Source organism: Medicago sativa, chromosome 4 (assembly GCF_051527215.1).
Source record: "Medicago sativa cultivar Bolivia chromosome 4, Bolivia_mono, whole genome shotgun sequence".
Classification (NCBI taxonomy): Eukaryota; Viridiplantae; Streptophyta; class Magnoliopsida; order Fabales; family Fabaceae; genus Medicago; species Medicago sativa.
The window spans coordinates 49,252,151-49,260,004 of NC_140752.1; the positions used below are offsets into that span (position 1 = coordinate 49,252,151).

The following is a 7,854-nucleotide window of genomic DNA, read 5'->3' on the forward strand; positions in this document are numbered from 1 at the left end:
CTCTGCAGCCCTCCACCTCTATAAATAGGGACTCAATGCTGTCCCCAAGGTAGAATCTCTTCCTCCCTCTAAACCCTCACTCTCTGATCTCCACTGACTTGAGCGTCGGAGTGCCTGCAGGTACACACCCCCCATCCGCTCCAAGAAGCATTCTGACGCATTCCACCACCGTCATGACCACCGCCTTCAAAGCATCGGCAATCACCTTCTGATCAGGCACAATCAAGTACCAAAATAACAATTATTTTAATTAAATCATCATACTTACCATTGCTACTAAAGAGTTGATTGGACCCCAACAACTGAGATTGAATTGGAATAATCTTTTGAGGTCTACCAGGTCCCTTTATTTTCCCCAAAATATTGTTCACAATTTGATTAACAGAAGACAGATTGCTTTGACGTTTATTTCGCCGAATATCCATCCTTCTTGCTCTCCTAAGTTTGGCTTCAATTTTTTTTAGTTCCCTTTCATGAACCATGGATCCTGCTACCAACAGAAACAAATAAAGGACAATCATCAGTATCCGAGTCATTTACAATTTTTTTTTCCATTATCTAACACACCAACAAAAAAGAAAATGCATTTTAATACATGCAATCACTATATATGATGAAAGAAATCAATAAAAAAAGAAAAAAAAGTTGATCACTCCAAGAAAATAACCATATCCTTTCATAACAAAATCAATAAATATTTAAATTACAGAGGAATAAATAGTAATCATTGTATCAAAATCTCCAAAACTAATTCAACTGTGGAACAATTGTTTGATGTGAATCCAAAAATATTAAACTTGTTAAAGACGATAAGAACTTAATTGTGACTGCAAAATATATTCATATGCGAAAAATCCAAAACTCCGCTGTTTGGATAAATTATGAAAATATCATGATCAATTTTTTTTAAAACATTCTTGCAGTTGGCATAATTTCTTCCCAACCAAAGATAGCAATCCAAATTCAGTACTTTGAATTTGTAAAATCTCAACAATTTTAAACTGATATGTAAAGTGCTTAATATTAGATGCAATTGATGGATTATAGAGATAACAAAATGCAAGAACACATTAGCATAATTACATGCAACTTATTTAATTACATAAAGTTAACTGTGGCAAGTTACACTGTCAAACTTAATATATTACAATCAACCAAAATAAGCCACATCTGTTGCATATTCCAGAACCATTCCGCGAAGCATAAAACCACTATTATAGAGCATAGATCAAATAACTTCGCACATTAGAATGGCATATCCTCAAAAAGGCAAGCAAACATGTAACTGATCACTCCTTGTCAGTGCATTTAGCCAACTTAATGGAAGATAACTGTGTTGCATCACAATCGTTAGATGCAACATTTCTTTTACGCTTCTCAACAAATGAACGTCTTGCAGGTTCTGCAGAAATGCGCCTACCACTTTGATCCAGCCTACCACTTTGATCCAGACCACTTTGCAGGTTCTGTTGAGATTTTACAAATTCAAAGTATTGAATTTGGATTTCTATCTTTGGTTGGGAAGAAATTATGCCAACTGCAAGAATGTTTTAAAAAAATTTGATCATGATATTTTCATAATTTATCCAAACAGAGGAGTTTTGGATTTTTCGCATATGAATATATTTTGCAGTCACCATTAAGTTCTTATCGTCTTTAACAAGTTTAATATTTTTGGATTCACATCAAACAATTGTTCCACAGTTGAATTAGTTTTGGAGATTTTGATACAATGATTACTATTTATTCCTCTCTAATTTAAATATTTATTGATTTTGTTATGAAAGGATATGATTATTTTCTTGGAGTGATCAACTTTTTTCGAAATGATATTGTTTTAGAAATTTACTTATATATATAACATCTAATTAACACTGCAACTTGTTTTGTACCTAGCACTTCCCAAATGAGATATCAAGGACATTTTTAAAAGGAACACGGAAAACAATCACACTCATAGACAAACAAGCTCAAAAAAAGGTATAAGTGTCACTTGATAATGGCAAAGAGAGAAAGTTACGAAAAATACTTAGGCGGCCAATGGTTCAACTTTTGTCAAGAACATATGTTAAAGGTAGGTGATAAGCTAATTTTTGATCTAGAGAAGCCACCTAAAAATATGCACGTTCATGTCGTTCCGAAATAAAGATTTGGTGTTCATGATCCGCACTTTCAACATATCACCTTAACTCTAATCCTAGACTAGATTATCTTCACTCACCGATGCTACTTCTTTGCTTGATTTCATCTGATGTAAATATGGGTATCAATCTTTTTTTGGTAACTCTATAACAACAACACTCTCTTTTATAATTTTGGATAATATGTAATCATAATTCACACATCATTGGTTCCTTTATTGGTTCCAATTGTTTTCATCCTAATGTCAATTCCTAATCTCATAAACTGATTATATGCTCTCTTAATCATCCCATACATATTTTATGATGAATCACAATGTTCCGTGGTTTTAACATCTCTTCTTTCGAAGAATTTTTTTTCGAATACGTTATTGAAACCTATAAGCATATAATAGAAGTATAATGCAATGTTTGGCTTCTGTCACTCACATGTAAAATACAATGCAATATTAGCTTTGTAGTTGGAAAGTATCTTAAAGTAATATTTAACATGTTGGGGTCAGTGGCGGAGCCCGTCATGGGCTGGGGTAGGCCACGACTCACCTTGAAAAATTTAAAAACTAATAATTATAGGTCTATTTTGCAAGATTTTATACAATTTTATATCGGTTTTAGGTTTCGGTTGATCTAAATTCCTGCAAAGTGGTGTAGTGGCCCACCAGAAAAATTTAAATAATTCCATTATAAGTATATTTTGCGAGTTTTTAAACAATTTTTCAACAGTTATAGTTTTCCGCGGTTTCAAAAGTGGCATACGTGATTTTTGCGATGCTTATACTTGGCATATTGTCATGTCAACTGAAAATTCTCTCAGTTAACAGTCGTAATGTACAAAGAAAGTTTTATAATTTATAGTAGTTGTTAAATACTTTGCTCTTGATTACTCCTTTTACTTTAAACATCTTAGTTTATTGGTGTGATTTTAATTTAACGAATTCATAACAAAAAGTATGCTTAACACATTCTTTTTTTTAAGAGAAGTAGAGATGGGAATAGGCTGGGCCGAGCTAGGCTTTGTAAGGCCTAAGCCTGACCTGTCAATTTTTTTGAAGGCCTAAGCCTGACCTGCGGCCTGTCATAGGCTTACTTTTTAGGCCTGAGTCTGGCCTTCTGAAAGCCTGATATGACCTGCTAGCCTGTTTAAAATCCTATTTCATATGAACATATTTAAATTAGCAATGTGATCTAAGTGTAATAAACAAGCAAACTAATATATCAATTAGATTAAACTCTCTTTTGATAATCAACATGAGTTTTTAGGGAATTTTGACTATATATTGTATCATATTTCAGTTCTAGTTTATAATAATACATTTAAATATGCAAAAAAATTAATTTATACTACTCGTTTTTATTACTGAAATAAACTTGAATTACTTAAAAAGTTAACACGTTTTTATTTTAATTCAAATTACAAAATATAATATAATAATAAATAATATTACTCATATTTATTTAAATAGGCCGGCCTAATAGGCCTAAGAGGCTTTTTGAATGGCCTTTGGCCTGGCCTATTAAGCTAAATAGGCTTTTAAAAAAGCTTAGGCCTTTTCTATTTAAGAAAAAAGCTTGGCCTGGCCTGGCCTGTCGTAGGCTAGGCCATAGGCCCCTGTAGGCCGGCCTGGCCTATTCCCATCCCTAGAGAATTATACCTAGGACATGTATATGAGTATTGAATACCACTCAAGCCTTTATTTCTCATTCTTCAACAAAAAAAAGCCTTTATTTTTCATAAAAATTAAAATATCTCATTAAATATTGACTACTACCATGTCATAGTATCCTTGAAGTCAACCAGTGATTTAAATTCAAAACACGTCAGACTAAATTAACTCCCTTCTCTTTATCAAATTCATCATGATCATTCACTACTATTCAATTGAACATATTAAATCCTCAATTTCATGGCCCTCAATAGATGGAAAATTTTATCGTGTGAGAGTTTCATGATGTTTTGCTTTTGTCATCAAAGGTGTGTTAAAGGCAGTGGAGACCATATTCCATTGGTTGAAGGCTTGAAGCTCAATTTAGCCTAAAATTTGAAGGGTCAATATTGTAGATATGCATGCACCAGTAAATAGTCAACCTTAAATGATAGATATTAATCGGTTGTTGTTAGATTAATTTTTTCACTTTCGACCGGTTTTGAACATAGAATCTCCAACCAATCCTTGATTGTTTTCACTCTATAAGTTTTACCATTAATTAAAGTTGATTATTTGCTGAATAGCTTGTTCATTATTTGTTATTTCCTCCATCATCTCTATGTTCACTAAATTTCTACAATGATTCGATATCATATTAGATATTAAAAAATACACATAATTGAAACATACACATACAGACTTGGCAATACTTTCATTTTAAGTAGCGAAAAAAGAGTAGCATATTGATACCTTTACAATAATAGTTGTCACAAAATAGAGTTGAAAAATACTAAAAGTTTAATTAAATTACAATGACTATACTGAGGATTGATGAAATTAAATTAGATGTAATTGAATCGTAATATAGATTCCTAGGATTTGTTGATTTTAAACTCAAATATTCAAAACAAATATTCTACAGGATATGTGCAGGATACTTGCATTCTTTCTATCTTTGGTTAGCATATTTTATTCCTCCTCTTTTAGTAATAATTCTTTTTGGCAGTTCAAATAAAAAATTATATATGTATGCAGAAAATGTACAGTAATATTTCACTCCCTAATGGATGCATTCTTTCTTAAGTGAAATAATGTGTATAATCATGATCGTATATGAATCATATTTTTTTACCATTCCATAGTTTAAGCATAAACTCAGTAAAGGTTCAATATAACTAATCAATTATTTACAACACTGAAATAAATACCAGGATCAAACATTAACTTTTACACTAAAGGGCATTACAGAGAACTCTGATTTATTCCCATTGTCATCACACCAACTATATTTTATGATACTACATGACACAAAGAGCAATCAATTATATAATGACCTAAAACTAACCAGTTTACAACATGAGAAATTGAATAATCACTGCCTTTCTTCTATGAGATGTAAGCAATCAATTTAAATATTAAATTTACCCTTACCTTTGAAAAGTTTCATAACAATCACTCTTTGAATTATTTTGAATCCATTTTTGTTTATATAAATAAAAATTTTTCTTTCTAAATCAAAAAACTACAAATCCTATTTTTCTGTGAAGTCAGTCCTTTTTATACCTGATCTTGATAACATAATTAGATAATTTTGCTATTAAGATAATGACGTATTCATCGAAAATAAAACCCAATGAAATAAACAAATTCAACATAACATAAAGCACTGGCAATCTTGTAATCAACACAAAAATGGAAAGCGGAAAAAACAACATTTTATGATATTGTTAAAAATCAAATCAGAATAGTGAACATGCAAAACAAACATACCCTTCTTGTTGATCGGCCATTTTTGTCGCTGTTGCAGAACAACAAAGGTCGGAGCTGCACCGTTTCTAGATAGCGAGAGAGAGGAACAGTGTTGTTGGTGAAACAGCCAAACGTTAAACGACTCAGTGCTTGTTTGGTTACACGTTCAGCACTCTCAAAAGCACGTTTGTAGTGTTGAAACGTGATTTCATGAAATTTGAATATGTTTGGATTTGAGTTGAAAAATTGATTTTAGACCTCAAACGCAATTCTACTTGAAGCAACTATTCCCAGCTTCTGTGTCTGGCCAAAATCAATTCTTGGATGCCATTTGCCATTTCTCGACTTTGCCCCTCTTTAATGGCCGCTATTCGCTATTTCTTTTGTTACAGAAACCTCTGTTCCTCTCTTTCTCAAGGTTAGAGAAGATAAGTTATATGACTGAGGCCAATTTGTTTAATATTTATATTTATATTTGTTTAATAATAAGTAAAAAATTACCCCCTAAAAAAAAGTAAAAAAGTAAATCTCCTTAAAAAAAAGTAAAAAACTAACAAAGTGGAAGACGGATCAATTATTTTTTAACATGGTTTGATTTTTTATTTTTTTTATCTTAGAAAATTTAAATAAAAATTGGGGTAATATTTGGGTTATTTAAAAAATGATACTGCATGTATTTAAATATTAAAATAAAATTGAATTAAAATTAATTCACAAATATACACATACACATGTTAAAACCCATTTTCATCATTTACACACTTAAAAGCAATTTTGACACAAAATATTCAAATAACATTTACATACAAATCACTTCTTTTGTAAAGGTATCCAAATATAAACCACTTTAAATTAAACTCACTTTTAATCAAAATCAATTCTACAAAATCAATTTTACCAAAATCAATCCTCTCCACCACACAACCAAACACACACTTAATGTTTCTGCTTAACCATGTTTTTGTTGCTTTTTGGGTTAATAGATATTGGATCAATTTGTTTGACCTTACAGAAGTTGTAGAGTAATTTGTAAAAATTTCCTTAAATGATAGATATTAGTAATTATGGGTGTGTATATAATTAAAATTTAAGATATTTATTAGAGTAAACCATCTATAATAGTATATTTTTTCTTGATTGTTAATTATTTATTTCAATGTTTTATGATAAAAAAAAATTACTAAAACTTGGCTATAATTAAAATAACTAAGAGAAATATTAAAATGTAGACAAAATAGAAATATTATCCATAAATGTAAGATGCAGAAAGACATATTACAAATAGTCTAATTATTACAAAATATAGCAATTTTTAACGTAGGGACCTATATATTCAATTTAAAAACATGAACATAGTGACTAAAAGGTCCATCAAAAAACTTAAATCTTATTCTATCACCAGATTGGAATCTATATTTTTCAATGCAAAAAGATTCCCATCCACGTTCAAGTCTTGCGTTGATAATGTTTTCATCTCTATACGAAACCTGACTTCAACAGCTGTCCTTGGATTACCGATTTTTCCACAAAGAATTAGGCGATCAAAGTCATTGTCCCAAAGAAATTGCTTGAAATCTTGTGGCAAGACCTAAATATAATAGATGACATACAATTAGTAAAATTTTAAGTGATACGATGTAAATTAAATTAATTAAATAATTAATGGTTTAAAGCATTTACTTAACTAATTCATCTGGTGTACTTAAATTCAGATTTTGGAAGGCGACCTCAAAAAATACCGATCCATTCTCGTTCGTGCTAAGGCTATGATAGGATGGTTATTGATTAAAATTATGATATTTCTTTCCTAAAATCAACAAAAATTGATTCCTTCCCAAATAGTTCAAAACAAACTGCTTTTTACACTCTAATCCATAAAAGTTTTTCAATGAATTCCAGCCTGTAGTAAGAAGCAGATATATATATATATATATATATATATATATATATATATATATATATATATATATATATAAAGTTGCTCTTGTTGCAGAAAAAATTGATTGCTAAGAAATTTCACAAAGGTTTTATATAAACTGAGAAAAGATTACAAGAGATTACAAGGCGGAAGCAAAAGCGTGCCTCAACCAAACAACAAGGATTCCTTATAAAGGAAAAAAGGTTCACTATTTGAACCGGTAAAAGGCGACCTAAACAAACGGTTGCCGGTTACAAACGACAAAACAATATTATTGCAGAAGCCGGGTGCTCATTGGGCCCCATCGACACTTTCACAATAATTACAACAAAACAAACAACTTTAACAAAGTTGTCAAAAAGAAAAAGCTAAAGCTAAAGTTGATTACGACTAAAGCAAA

General features: G+C 30.7%; 1 long non-coding RNA gene across 1 annotated transcript; it reads right to left on the reverse strand.

The window, feature by feature from the left end:
- Nucleotides 1-6,754: 6,754 nt before the first annotated feature.
- Nucleotides 6,755-7,453, reverse strand: LOC146929544 (uncharacterized). Its single transcript, XR_015008277.1, has 2 exons — nucleotides 7,222-7,453; nucleotides 6,755-7,124 (listed from the first exon to the last, which is right to left on the reverse strand). It is a non-coding gene; the product is annotated as an uncharacterized LOC146929544 (long non-coding RNA).
- Nucleotides 7,454-7,854: the final 401 nt, after the last annotated feature.